The sequence below is a fragment of the Piliocolobus tephrosceles genome, unplaced genomic scaffold, assembly GCF_002776525.5.
Source record: "Piliocolobus tephrosceles isolate RC106 unplaced genomic scaffold, ASM277652v3 unscaffolded_40, whole genome shotgun sequence".
NCBI classification, from domain to species: domain Eukaryota; kingdom Metazoa; phylum Chordata; class Mammalia; order Primates; family Cercopithecidae; genus Piliocolobus; species Piliocolobus tephrosceles.
The window spans coordinates 1,942,702-1,957,611 of NW_022324309.1; the positions used below are offsets into that span (position 1 = coordinate 1,942,702).

Here is a 14,910-nt window from a genome sequence, read left to right on the forward strand (position 1 = left end):
CCAGCTGCAGAGCCAAGAATCCAGGGTGAAGGGTCACTGTCCAGCTGGGTGACCCCAAAATGTGCCTGCACCAATCTCAGTCTCCATGTCCTCACCTATCAAATGGAAGGATGGATTTGCTGATTTCTAAGGTCTCTGCTAGCTCCATCCTTATGGGATTTACCTGACCTATGAAAGCATCTCACTGCAAATTTTTTAATTACAAAATTCAGATAGTAATGAATATGCCATTGTGTAGTTTTACATAGTTGCAACCACGGCTTTTCTTTAACTTTGCATTGACCTTAGTAAGCTGAATTGAAATGATTAGCCAATCATTTGAGAATATTATTCTTACTGAATACACAGGTGATATACTGAAATATCAGGGAGGAAAAAGAAGAAATTAAAAATTAGTGTGACCCTGTTGTGGAGAGCTATTCCAAAATTATGCCACAAAATTATAAACACATTCCCTACAAAAGTGGAAAATATTGCTAGAAGTTTAAAATAAGACAGGTAGAGGCCTAATTTTAAAATTAAAGAAAGATTTTTCAATATTTTATCATAATCCTTTATTCTGAAATGAAGGATTCACAGTGCAGAGGCTGTTCAGACTAAATTTATATATAATTCTGAGTGTTTTTTTTTTAAGTATTATTATTAACTATTTATTTAGGGGCTTAAGATTTTTAGACTTCCACAACTTTTAAAGCTAAAATCTTAGGCTGAATCTTTAGTTTCTGTCTTATTAAAATAATCCTATTTTGCAAAACACAATAAACATACTGTTTTCCCCCCTCCCCTCTTTAGAAACAGTGACAAAGGAAGTTGGCTAAGGTGTGGGGAATGAATGCACACTCATTCACTACTAGTGGGAGTGTAACATCTTGGGAGATGATCTTTCTGTAGGATAACATGTCAATACATAGAAATAGTCATGCTCTTTCATTCCTAAATAAATTAAGGTAATAAAGAGGTGCATATAAAGGTGTATGCTGTAGGGATACATAGAACAGTGTTGTTTATATTATTGGAAACTGATAACAAATGTCCAGCAGCAGTAAAATTATTCAATACATGCTGGCATATCCACAGAGAAATACCATGTTGCCAATGAAATTATGTTTATGATAAAATTAATAACACAGAAAGTATCACATTGTGTAATACTATATGAAAAGAGTAGGATTCAAAACCACACACATAGTTAATGATTTGGAACTTGTCAAAGAATATGTAAAAATAATTCAAAAATAGTACTAATAGTATCTCTGAGTGGTAGAGTTACGGCAGATTTAAGTATTCTTCTTAATTCCCTGAAAATTCCCAGAAATTTTCAGAATCCAGGGGGAAAAAAAACATGGAGTCACTAAAAGTCAAAATAAAAACAAAGTTCTTGCACCGTAAAACATCACCCAAATGGTCCAAACCAATTATATATTTTCTTTCAGCACATCAGCTAACTGAAGTGTTTGGTGAACTTCTATTTAGCATTTATTATATGCCCTTAATTCATTCCATCATCTGTGCTTGTGGATGGAATGTGAATTCATTTCATGACTGGTTGAGACATTACTGCTCTTATTCTTACCTGTTCATTGTTTCTTCTCAAGGACCCCTTAAAACCCTTTGCTCCACCTTTGCTCTAGCTTCTAATTTCTTCTCTGTGGTTCTAGTGACAGGTATTTAGTTGCTCTCTTTCTGTCTTTCCTCTGCAGTTTCCTGTTTTGAAATGCACATACCCAAGCTCTTATTTCAGGGTTAACAGCAATGACCTCTGGAGCTAGATACTGTGGACATGACAGGTGCCCTCTATGAAAGTGAACTAGCAAGATATGCACCAAATAGCTGGCTCGGAGCCACAGAGAGCATCTGGAATGACCTTTGCCTGTAACCACAGCCTGCTTCTCAGCTCTTTCAAAGTGTCTCACTTTGCAGACTGCTGGGCAACTGGGTCATATACAAGTGAAAGTAAATAGTGACACACAAACCGTCAACACCACAAGCTACTCAGTGTCAGTCTTGCTGACAGTGAAGGTCCTGCATAAAGAATAATAATCAGCTACAACATCATCAAAATGATGGATTAACAAATTTGCTTAAAATGTTGGGTTACTTTGAAGACAGAAAGCAGGGGGACAGAGGGACTAATGATATGGGAAAACTCTTATAATGTTATGTTTTAAAAAGGTAGTCACACGAGTTCATATTATATGCATAGAGAAATATCTAGAAAAATGCAAAATGTTAATCTTATAGTTAATATCTCGTGAGTGAAATTAAAGATGATTTCATATTATTCTTTATGCCTTTCTATATTTCCACTATGTCTACATTGGCCATGTCTTCCTTTCACTGTTTGAGTAAAGTTTATTGGTATAGTTTACATAAAGTAAAATTTACCTGTTTCAGGAATCTAATTTGGTAAGTGTTGACACAGTCATGTAACCACCACCACAATCAACTTATAGAACATTTCCACCTCCCCAAAAGTCTCCTTATGCCCTTTATGATCAATCACTTCCTTACATCCGTAGCTCTGGCAACCCCTCATTTGATTTCTGATCTTATCATTTTTCTTTTTCCAGAACAACATATAATTGGAATTATTCAATATATAGCCTTTCTGTCTGACTTCTTTCATTGAGTAGAATGCTTTGGTGATTCATCCATGTTGTTGTATGTAGTTAATATCAGAAGCCCACTCCTTTCATTGCTAAGCAATATATTCCATTGTAGGGATTTGCAAGAATGTTTTTATCACTAGTTGGTGGATATTTCTTTTCAATTCTTTGGATATAATAAATAAAGCTATTATAAACACTTGTGTACAAGTCTTTTTGTGTAAGCATGTCTTCATTTCTCCTGGGTAAATATCTAGGAGTGGGATTGTGGGGTCATATTGAAAGTACATGTTTAACTTTACAAGAAACTGCCAAATTGTTTTCCAAACTAGCTATACCATTTTGAGTTACCATCAGCAAATGTATAAAGGTACATCTTACTTTTGTAATCAGAAAAAGTTACCATTATTAAATATTTGGGGGATTGTGGTCATTATTACTATACATATGTATTTCTGGTACGGAGACCAAAGATAAAGTCCTTTATCTCATTATCTTGAGTACAGTGGAGACATCCTATAAGCTTTCATGCTTAAATGGGTTTTCTAGTTTCCAAGGTCATTCTCAAGTTTTGGAATTTAGAGTAGTCTAAATTCCTTGTAGATGGGTAATCCTTTTACCTCAGAAGGCCTGGAACGTGGAGGGAATGAGGAAAATGGAGCAAAAATCTTTTTACTATTTGGTAACTATCAGATAATCCATCTATTAGAAGACATCTACAAAACTAAAAAAGCATTTTCTCCTAACCCATCTTATGCCTTGCATTACTGTTGAATTACTATTCTTTGTTGTTGTTTCTTAATGTTCAGTGTTAGGTTATAATTTTTTTTTATGGTATCTAAGGCCAAAAGGAGTTCTATTTCAGAAAAATACATGAAAGTTACATTTAACCTGATACTATGCTCTACTTAGGCAATAGATTTTATTCATTACATTTACAGGCTCCAGTATCCTTAATTACAGAAAAATGAGTTACTCTATATAGAAAGACTGTACATATATCTATAGCCAATTTTTAAAGAATCTGCGTACAAAAATCAAGTTGACTTCAAACAGTTAGAAAATATAACTTGATCTTTAATGATTAGGAAGAATCCCATAGCATCTGAGAGTCACTGTTATAAAAATAAATTACAACTGCATAATGCTGTAAAAGGAAAATGAACAGCTGATAAAATTAAATATAACCATTTATTTGGCATACAATGGAAATGGCATTCATTTAACAGATCTTTGATAGCTATTAACTTGTCTTAAAAAATCCATTTATAATGTTATCATTTGCATGCTGGACAATTGGCATTTTATTGCTTTATAAAGTATGAGTCTACCAAATAAACATATAGAAAAATATTATCTAAGAAATGTGTGTGTCAGGCTGAACAGAGAGTACCTCGGCTAGGTGTACTAGAGATTTGCTAGTGGGTCTACGCTGCAGCTGTATTCTCCCTCAATCTTTTGTAACCTGCTGAGTCATTACTAGCTTCCTCATGATTGTATGATTAACTCAAAGAAGTTTTTTTTTAAGAGTATGTAAATGAGACCTGTCAAATACCAAACTGGGAACACACATTTAACTGGGTTTTATGTGACAATTTACAATGTTATCCAATAAAATAAGTATCTATCACACAGCATGAGAAAAGCATTTTCTAACGAATACTGTGAATTTTTTTCACCTGATCTTAAAGAGGAACGCAGATTCTGTGTGTGTGTGTGTCTGAGGGCTTTTTAACATTCATTTCCACCAACCTACAGAATTTGGTTTTAAATATTTTGTTGTCATCTTTGTCAAATTCTTTTAGTTAAATCAGAAATGAATGGAAAAACAAAAGAACACAAATATCATCAGTTTTCATGGCTATGCTACATTCTCCAGTACTCTATTATGGCCCTGGGTTGGTGGTGGGGCTGGTGGGGAGGTGGAGGGAATCCCTAATCAAAGTTAAATTTGATCCAATAATTATTTGAATGGGGTTAAAAGAGGTATTCCATTGTACATGACATTTTTACAAGCACATATTTCCAAAACTAATTTAACTCTAACACTTTTTCTATTGAGCTATTTCCAATGCATCACAATACTCATGTAACTAGAGTGTTTTGGATTATTTTAAAATAACTGCTCAGATACTATTTAAAGTATTTGTTTTCATGAACACATCCAACTTAAGCAAGGTATTAAGAAGTTGTTCCCTTTGAACAACAACAACAAAAATTTGCCTGCTTAACTTTAAAATCTTTTCTTCTTGCATGGGATTAGGTAACAAAGAAATTAGCAAGCACTGACACAAAGCTCGGATTTAACACACAAGAGTAAAGCCTGGAAGCATTTGGTTCTATCAGTCAGTATAAACATAGCAATAATCATAAAGTATTAATCCCTCTTCTGGGTTATTCCAAATGGAGGGCACTATTTGCTCCAAAGAAACACACATCTGATTGCTAGGAAACAAAGCACAAAGACAACTAAATATATACCAGTTTCTTTCACCTATGACTTAAAAAAAAAAAAAAAAAATCCAGCTATTCTTAGGTTATATTGTATCATCAAATATCAGATATGAAGAAATGAAACTTTCAAATTTTTGATTATATATTTAATATATGATTTAGAAGTGTAGAATATATTTTATGCTGTTTGGAAAAAAAGTCAACAGAAAACAGTTTTTTAAATGGTGTTTGCCTAATTGATTCTTTTTTTAAAGGAAATGGCCAGTCCTTAAGCCAAAATAGCTACTACCAACAAGGCAAATAGTATATTTTAAAAATCTTCTATATCTATAGTTACATATAGTCAGTAGAGTATCTCAGTACCTACATTAAAAATTATACAACCTTTTTGGCGTCAACATGATTTTTAAAAGAGTCAACTATTAATAAGGTAGCTGGAAGACAACACCACAATTACTTCTAAAAGCTTTCATTTGTGAACAAAAATAGTCTTTATGAAATCCATCAGAATGTTCTGTGACAGTAGGAGCAACAACTTTTCTTTAGCAAAACTTCCTGATCATTAACATATGTATTTTAGTACCAATAAAATTGTTCTTGGCAATAGATTTGTTGAATAAAATGAAGTTTAGTAAAAATAAATTTCAAGCATTAATGCTGCAATGTTTATACGACAAAACTATTTTAAATGCTTGTCTTTACATAGTACCCAGTTGAATGTGTGCATGTGTTTTTTTTTAATGCATTCATATGTAATATTCTGATTTGTTTCTTCTGAGCCAAAAACCTCAGAAGTAAGTTTAACTGTTTAGCCATTTTCCTTTAAATACTATATATTCTTGGCTAACATTTATAATCACAAAAGTCAATGACATTTTAAGAACTCATTTTCTGATTAAAAACTTGAGATTTAACCCATCTTCATATCACAATATGTTTGAACTAGATCCCATATTATTCTAGTAATAGTAAAGACATAGCTAATATTCTCTACGCCAGATTTTAAATAGAAAATAGTAAAATGAAATAAAGAACTTGCTTACTCAAACACTTTAAAAGCACTTTACAAAACCTTTCTAACTTGAAGATTGTTCAAGGAATACTTCAACACACAAAAATTCTCCACACATTACTAAATATTGTAGTTTAGTTTCAATTAGAGTGGTGGCACACAATTCTAATAGAAATGAGAATATGACAATTTATTTGCACTGAGTCCATGCTGTGAGAGTTCATGGTTTTACTTTATGATGAAAAATCATCACTAATGAATATTTGAAAAACATAATTGTATACAGAAGATGGGAATTATTTGGAGCCTGAAAAAAAGAACTATTAATTTTGGTGGATCACTTATGAGTCTAGCGCTTTATTCAAAGAAATGCAACAACCAATTTACATTTTGAATGATAAAGCCTTTTCTTCTACAAGCCTTCATTTTTTCAAGGAAAAATACAGAAAGAAAAAAAAAATCAATATATAGAGTGGTTTAGTCCTGGAAAGGGCTTTCATAAGAGAAGCCTCAGTCAAGGTTGAAAGAGCAATTAATGCAGGCTCAAAAATCTGGGCCATTCGGATAGAGTTCGGTTAACATGTGGCAGAAGTAATCATCCACTTGTGAAAATGATTTTCGGTTCATTCTCAAACACCTTTCAGACACTCATGATCCCATTTAACTGACAACAATACAGGCTATCTGTGGGCACCACTGCATTTGAAGTGAAAACCAATAGGGACCAAATGCCCTCAGGCACTTTCAGTCATCCCTACAAGTTCTCTGCTGCTTGCATAAAAGGAATCTTCCTTTCACTACATTCTTTCTTTTATTTAACCCCACAAGATTAAGACTTTTTTGGGCGGGGAGGGGAGGGGGTGGTTGTTTCAACTAAGGATGAAAAAAGAAACTGATTTGAGACAACATCGGGACCCAGGCATTAAGAAACTTAGAAGTAAATACTTTCTGGTTGGTTATTATAGGACTTGAATTATTATGGGAAAGAGTAAAAGAGATGTGGGGATGCATGGAAAGGATCCTCATCAAACAAAATTACATAACATTTGGGGAGAAATTATGACTAAAGAAAAATCAATAACTCCTATTGTTGAGCAAGAACTTAAAATGTATGTGCTATATAAACAGGAGATTCCTGAAAGCAAATGCAAAAAACATAGAGTTCTTCACTTATATTAGGTATCACATGTTTTAGAATTGTCCCTCTTCCTTTTCCTGAGTTCTACCTTCTGTTAATTTCATCTCAGTTAAATCCAAGTTAAGCCTCAGTTCTTATCAGTACTATAACTGTTTAAAACAGTTACGGTTTAAGATAGTATAAAACTATACTAAAAATGTGCTTGCTATAGCAAAATCTAGAAAATGAATAAAGGCAAACTGCCCAGATAAGACCATAAAACCCCATTCCACCCTCGAATAAGACATCAAGAATTGCTGATGTAGTTCTAGTTGATCATTCTTTTTTCTTTCTTTCTCTTTTTGCAAAATAATTCATTTTATTTTATTTATTTTTGAGACAGAGTCTCACTCTGTTGCCCAGGCTGGAGTACAGTGGTGTGATCTTGGCTCACTGCAACTTCCACTTCCCAGATTCAAGAGATTCTCATGCTTCAGCCTCTTGAGTAGCTGGGACGACAGACGTATGTCACCATGCCCAGCTAATTTTCGTATTTTTGGTAGAGATGGGGTTTCACCATGTTGCTCAGGCTGGTCTAGAAATCCTGAGCTCAAGTGACCTGCCTGCCTCAGCCTCCCAAAGTACTAGGATTACAGGTGTGAGCCACCGCATCTGGCCCTTTTATTTAAAAAATATTTTACTGACATATATTTGTACATGTTTATGGGATACATGTGATATTTTGATACATGCATAAAATGTGTAATGGTAAAATCAGAATAGGATCTCCATTACCTCAAACATTTATTTCTTTGTAGTGGGAACATTTCAAATCTTCTCTTCTAGCTATTTAAAAACATGCAATAAATTATTATTAACTATAGTCACCCTATTGTGCTATTAAACACTAGAACTTATTCTTTCTATGTGACACATTGAACACATTAACCAATCTCTCTCTTCAGCCTCATCCTCCCTGTCCCCCACCCCCAACACCCTTCCCAGCCTCTGGTAATTATCATTCTAACTTTTTTTTTTTTTTTTTTTTGAGACGGAGTCTTGCTCTGTCGCCCAGGCTGGAGTACAGTGGCCAGATCTCAGCTCACTGCAAGCTCTGCCTCCTGGGTTCATGCCATTCTCCTGCCTCAGCCTCCCGAGTAGCTGGGACTACAGGCACCGCCACCTTGCCCGGCTAGTTTTTTGTATTTTTTTTTTTTTTTTAGTAGAGACGGGGTTTCACCATGTTAGCCAGGGTGGTCTCGATCTCCTGACCTCGTGATCCACCCGCCTCGGCCTCCCAAAGTGCTGGGATTACAGGCTTGAGCCACCGCGCCCGGCCATTCTAACTTCTATCTCCATGGATCAACTTTTTTAGCTTTCACATGTGAGAACATGTGCCATCTGTCTTTCTATGCCTGGCTTGTTTCACTTTATATAATGACCTCCAGTTGCTCCCATGTGGCTGCAAATGACAAGATTTCATTCTTTTTTATGGCTACATAGTATTCCATTGTGTACATGTTCTACATTTTCTTGATCCATTCATTTGTTGATGGATTTCATATGTTGGCTACTGAGGACAATGCTATGATAAACATGGTGGGGCAGGTATCCCTTTGATTCACTGATTTCTGTTTTTTTTTTATATATATATAAACAGACATTAGTGGGATTGTTAGATCACATGATAGTTCTATGTTTAGTTTTCTGAGAACCTTACAAGCTGTTTTCCATAATGGCTGTACTAGTTTACATTCCCATCAACAGTATATAAGAGTTCCCATTCTCCGTATCTTCTCCAGCATTTTACAATTGATCATTATTAAAGTGTATATTCTAATATAGATGTCAATGTACTGTCACCTAGAAATAAAACAACTAGAAAATAATTAAGTAGTTCTACACAATGTAGTTTTCAATAAATATAAGCCAAACAACCCAAATAAATCAAACTGTGCAGATAAATATTTTATTCAAAGACAGGTTTTCTGATATTTTTCTTTGCTAACTGGTCACTGGCATTCTTTTACATCTCAATTAGCAGAAAAAAAGTACCTTGATAAATTTTTTAAAGTGGTTCATGATCAGTGCTGATATTTATACGATTGTATAAATATGTTAGGTCTTTATTCCTTTTTATTTTTAAAAATTAACCAACAAATTGTATATATTTATGGTATGCAACATGTTTTGAAATATGTGTACATTGTGAAATGGCTAAATGAAGTTAATTAATATATGCATTACCTCAATATGTTCTAACACAGAAGGCATATTTCATAAAGCATGGTTTCATGTTTTTCCTCAATTTAAATACCCTTCAAAATTTTTGTCTACACATGCTTCACTGTTTGCTAAAAGTTAAAGAAAATTAGTAGGCTTTCCAAGCTGATTATAAAATGCCTCAGAAGTAAATAAATGGGAAAAATGTCCAAAGAATTTACTGAGTAGCCCCCTCCACCCCAACCAGGCAAACTCGCAGAGAGGTCCATTCCTCCATCCTCTAGGAAGACTGGGACTGTGAAAAATCTGAATGTCTCTGAGAGTAACGCTATGTCACATTCCAAAGAAAATGACATTTTTCATCTCTTGGCAAAAAAGCTCTGAGGCATCCAACAATTAAAAAGAAATTATTTACTTATGCAATCCTAGACATTTTTGTGAGATACTCCATTAAGCTTTCCTCTCCCTTAGAAAGTAAGTAGTTTAGCAAGAAACAAAAGGTTTAGCAAAGGCTTTCATGTGTCAAACCATATCATGTTGACTAATAAAAATACATTCTCTTTTAGGGCGCACTACTCCTAAGGTATAACAAAGATCAAATGTTATTTAACATTACATGTAACACAGGTAATCCTGAATTAACACAAATATGTTAGGCCTTCGTTTCCTTCTTTTGGAAATGTAGATATCGGTCTCCCTTTTTCATATTCAGAATTTCACGTGAAATATGTACATAAATTGTCCATTCTATAAACTACATACACTCTAAAAAAAATTAAGATGACAGTTTGAGATACAGTGTTTTCCACAGTGTGTGTCTTAGAACATCTGGATACAAGGAGATACTCTGAAGAAAAATAATGCCAAATAAATGTGAGGAATACTCAGTTAAAAAAAACTAAGCAAGTTCTATATTTATTAAGAACTTCTAAGAGTCTGTAGAGACATGTGCAAAGGTAGGGGAGAGTAGTGTATGTGGTCTCCAAAAGTACAGAATGTTTTCCATAGAATATCTGTAACAGTCACGTTCTCCAGCACATACTTTGAGAAATTAACTGGACTAGATTACTGAGTCTTTAAGCAATAAAATTATATAACTGGGGTTTTATGTTCTGTTTGGAATTAACTAATATCCTAGTCATAATTAAAATACCATCTTCACTTCTAACATAGTTTTACTACAAATCTATAAAAATGTATGTTTGGGGCTGGGTGTGGTAGTTCACGCCTGTAATCCCAGCACTTAGGAAGGCTGAGGTAGGTGGACTATTGAGCCGGGGGCTTGAGACTAGCCTGGGCAACATAGTGAAAACCTCATCTCTACAAAAAAATGTAACAAATTAGCCATGTGTCTGTGGTCCCAGCTGCTCAGGAGGCTGAGGTGAGGTGGAGGGATCATCGGAGCCTAGGGGTTACAGGCTCTGGTGAGCCAGGATAGTGCCACTAGACTCCAGCATGGGCAACACAGTGAGACCCTGTCTCAAAAAAAAAAAAAAAAAAAAAAAAAAAAAAAAAAATCTTTGAAAAGTTTTCTTTAAAATTTTGATCATAATCTCCATGGGCTATGTTTGGTTCCTGAAAGGCCTCTTCTTCTAGTATGCTGCTCTCTGGTCTTGGCTAATGAGGACATTTTGGAAGAGCTCTGAAATTTAGTAAACAAACTATGTCTATCTTTACAGCAACATCTTCATGTAACTTATTTACAAAAGTACCTAAATTCCTCCTAACACTTAGCATGTTTCACAGATTTCCCTTCCCAATAGCCTCTTCTATGGACACTATGTCACTTGAACTTCAACTTTATACTTTGTGACCAATCTTGTCTATAGTCAAGGAGGCTTGTGGAGTTCTGATGCAAGGCTGGAGGAACTAAGAAGTAAGATACACTTGCTGTTAATCCAGCTCTGATATCATTCCTTGGCTTCAGTGTCTCAGTCTCTGACCTGCTCCCTTGTGTTTAAATATAGTCATACATCGCTGAATGATGGGGGCCTTCTGAAAAATGCATCATGAGGCAATTTTGTCTTTGTGAGAAGATAATAGAGTAGACTTACACAAACCCAGATGGTACAGCCTACTACATACCTAGGCGATACATACAGCCCATTACTCCTAGACTACAAACCTGTACAGCTTGTGACTGTAGGAAATGTAAAGGTAAGCATTTGTGTTTCTAAGTGTATCTAAACATAGAGAGGCTATGGTAAAAAAAAAAGTGACAATGTTATGGGATCATTGTCATATATGCCATCAGTCATTGACAAAATATCATTATGAACTGTGCACCAGTAGTTGTTTTGATAAGCTGCCCAATACCCCAGGCTGAGGACACAGCTTTGCTCCTGTTCTTGCTAAACTTTCTCTGATACTCTGTGCTTGAATTCTTGACATATTAGTTGGTCATAGACATTTCTGCAGTTGCTCACATCTATAAACACTGTGTTGATATCCTTTGATACATTTATTTATTTATTTGTTTATTTCTTTATTTCTGAGGCAGAGTCTCACTCTATTGCCCAGGCTGTAGTGCTATGGCATGATCTCGGCTCACTGCAACCTCCACCTCCTGGGTTCAAGTGATTTTCATGCCTCAGCCTCCCGAGTAGCTGGGATTACAGCCATGCACCACCATGCCCAGCTATTTTTTTTTTATTTTTAGTAGAGATGGGGTTTCACCATATTGGCCAGGCTGGTCTCCAAATCCTGGCCTCAGGTGATCTGCACACATCGGTCTCCTAAAGTGCTGGGATTACAGGCATGGGCCATCCCGCCTGGTCTCCTTTGATACTGTATTGTCTTACTTTGACACCAAGAACTCCTTTGTACAAATACTGTCTGGGTTCTCACTGCTCTTCCAACTGTTCACATGCAGTCTGTTTCACCCCGTTTGTCCCACACGTTGTACAATTTTATCCATTTCCAACACTTATTTTTAAATTCATTTAGTTCTTGAGTCTCACACTTCCCATTTATTACTGTCCTCTTAGCTCAACTATCATTTTATCAGAGAAGAACTTTCTGCATCGCTAATTAGGTCATATTCCCTTATTATACCAACGAGGTGACATGTACACCTTTCTTCTACAAAGTCATGCCAGCAGATTGTTTGACTAATGTTTACTCCCCACACAAGACTGCAAACTCCGTGAGGGCAAGGGCCATATCGTCTGTGACTCACCATTCTATTCTCATTGCCTAGCACTGTTCCTTCATATGGCAGACACTCCATAAACATTTTTGGAATGACTTAATGGTTTTTCCTAGTTTGTCATTAGGAGCAATTGTAATAAAACTACAATAAAGGAAGTAAATATTTTGCAAAAATTATACAAAATATATCAACAATTTTTAAAAGTCTTGGATAGCCTTTGGGTTTTCGATAAATTTGGCATTTTTATGTTTATTTGGATCAAGAGTATTCAAATAATTTTAGCAGCAGAATATTACCCTGAATTTTAACTTAATGTGAATTATGAAAACATTAGGGAAGCATGGAGCAGCTGCTGTGAAAACAGGCTTGGAGGTTCAGGAATCTAGTGCACCTTAAGCACCTTTATGCCGAAAAGGGACTCCCAGGGCTCTTCAACCACTGCTGAAAATGGCTTCAATCTCACAGCATCACAAGGATCTTTCAGTCAAAATGGAACAGAATATATATTATATGTCTAAAGATCTAAAAATGCTACCAGATTTCTAACTCTCACTAATATGCTAAAAAAAAAAAAAAAGTCTGATATTGACACTATTGGAATCTCTGAGGGGGCCAAGTAATTCAGTACCTCTTTTCTTTGCCCGAGTTCTGAACAAATTGACTTAAAAGAGTAGACAGAGTATAAAACATCACCTTGAATACTGGTAAAGATAATATTGAATAGTGTGTGTGTGAGTGTGTGTGTTTTTCCTGCAAGTGGTGGGCTTCCTTATGTGGTTCAGTATTGTTATGACACGTATTTTCCCCAACCCAGTCACAGACAGTGCTAAGAGCACAGCCGTTCCATGAGAAGATCCTGCCCTCGACAGGCTTGTGCAGAATGAACAGAGATCATTCATTACGGTAATGAATATCCCTCACATGGAAGCAAGTATTGAGAATGGAGAATAAATGTTTCCCCCAAAACAGAGAGTGAAGGGTGAAAATAATGAGAGAGACAGACAAACAGAGAAAGAGAGAGAACATGAATGATTCGCTAAATGGCTAAGTGCCAGGTATAAGATTCACTTTTCTCATTTGTAAAACAAGAATAGCAATATTAGCCCCCTGACTATAATAGATGGGTCATTACAAAAATCTGCTGGAATGATGTATATAAAGGGGCCTTTTTAACTATAAAGCACAATGTAAATGAAGATATTAGTAGTGGTAGTGGTGGTGGTGGTGGTGGTGGTGGTAGTAGTAAGTAGAACAGAAAATATTTCAACTTAACTTGTTTGAAAGTCTCTTTGGGGTGTAGGGATGGTAATAAACTTTTCAGCTTCGTCCCATTTAAGGAGAAAAGCTTTCCAGGAATGGGGCAAAAATGCAAGTATATCTTTTTCCAAAATGAAGAATACCTACAATGTCACACATTACAACAACAAAAACTAGCTCTTCATATTCATTAGATAAAAGCAATGTTTCTACAGAGTACCTGTATTATGTTCCAAGCTACTGAATTTCTTAAGTTTTTAAGAAATTGCTACTTATCAACCAACTAACAAATTCTAGACTACTACAAAAACTATAACATTCAGCTACTCTCTCATATATCTTTATTTATTTAGAGGAAAATGAAAAAGTAAAGCCAGCAGTAATAAAGAATCCACGTGCAATAAGGATGGACCATATAGGGCTAGATTTGTATAATATTTCTTTTCCTTTTTAACTTAAAGCTTAAGAATTCCATTTATTTATTTGCTGACAAAACTATATTCACAGCACTTTTGCTTACGAATGTAGGACACATAAAAATGAAACCAAGATAGTAGGAAAAATAGCTTTTGACATTTACACAACATATTCGAAATTTCAAGTTTCAGATATTTTCTGTTAAAACTGACCTTGTGATAGCTTTGATTATTCATAAACTACTAAACATTAAAGTTTTTCTGTATTAATTTGATAAAGATTCTTGACAAGTTTGATATATCCAAAATGAATTACCATTTCACCTCCTTTCAACCTTCTCTTTTTACATTTTTGAAAAAGAAAAAGTGTTGAAGATTACTTAATTCTACTTAAATAAGGGCCACTTTTATTATTAATACCAAAATTTTCTATTTTATGACAATTATTTTCTATTTGGGGGAATGTTTGCGCCATCTACTGGACGTATACAGATTATTACTTTTGCCTAACAAGAATTACAATGCCATGTCCGATGGTACTTGTGAAGTTGTTTCTTATAAACAACTCCAGAACAAAATCTGCTCCTTTTCTTTCTTTTTGTTTAAGGCACATTTCAGCACAGGAAATCAGTACCTTCCCACCCCAAAAAAGCAACACTAAGATATATTAGTTC

General features: G+C 35.0%; 1 protein-coding gene across 13 annotated transcripts in view; it reads right to left on the reverse strand.

Annotated features, from left to right (window-relative positions):
* LOC111550202 (calcium-dependent secretion activator 2) overlaps positions 1-14,910 on the reverse strand; it is a 565,477-nt gene that overhangs the window by 205,449 nt on the left and 345,118 nt on the right. The window lies entirely within an intron of this gene.